Here is a 504-nt window from a genome sequence, read left to right as displayed (position 1 = left end):
CGCCCCGCCACACGCTCGTGCGCGCGCACACAAACGCACACCCCGCGCGCACACGCTCTCGGAGCCCACGCGACTCAGGTGCCAGCGGCCTTGGGGCCCCAGCTGGGAAGGAGGAGTTGCAGGCTTGGAGGTGAGTCAGGGAGGGGAGCACGTGACGACGGAGGTGGACTCCAGAGGGTCCCTGGGGTCAGCTGACCTCACAGGGACTCCTTGGAGGGCAGACAACTGTTGGATAAACGTAGCGTGTCTCCACCTAGGGCTCAGCCGCCTTACACCCATCAAATCAGAAAACAAAACAGTAACAACCACAAACAACAACAAAGTCCGAGGAGATCTCTGTTTCCTAGGAAGTCAGTCTCTGGCACGATAGTGTAGCCCTCAAATAAACAGTTGACAGGCAGAGTGTTGGTGGAAAGGTTGGTTGTTCAAATACACCCAAAGATCCTTCCGAAGAAAGGCCTGACTATCTACTTCAGACAAATCCGCCCTTGAAAATGCTGTGGC

Source organism: Echinops telfairi, unplaced genomic scaffold (assembly GCF_000313985.2).
Source record: "Echinops telfairi isolate 266 unplaced genomic scaffold, ASM31398v2 ScPeMD7_7407;HRSCAF=8445, whole genome shotgun sequence".
Taxonomy (NCBI): Eukaryota; Metazoa; Chordata; class Mammalia; order Afrosoricida; family Tenrecidae; genus Echinops; species Echinops telfairi.
Note: the sequence above shows the minus strand (reverse complement) of the source record.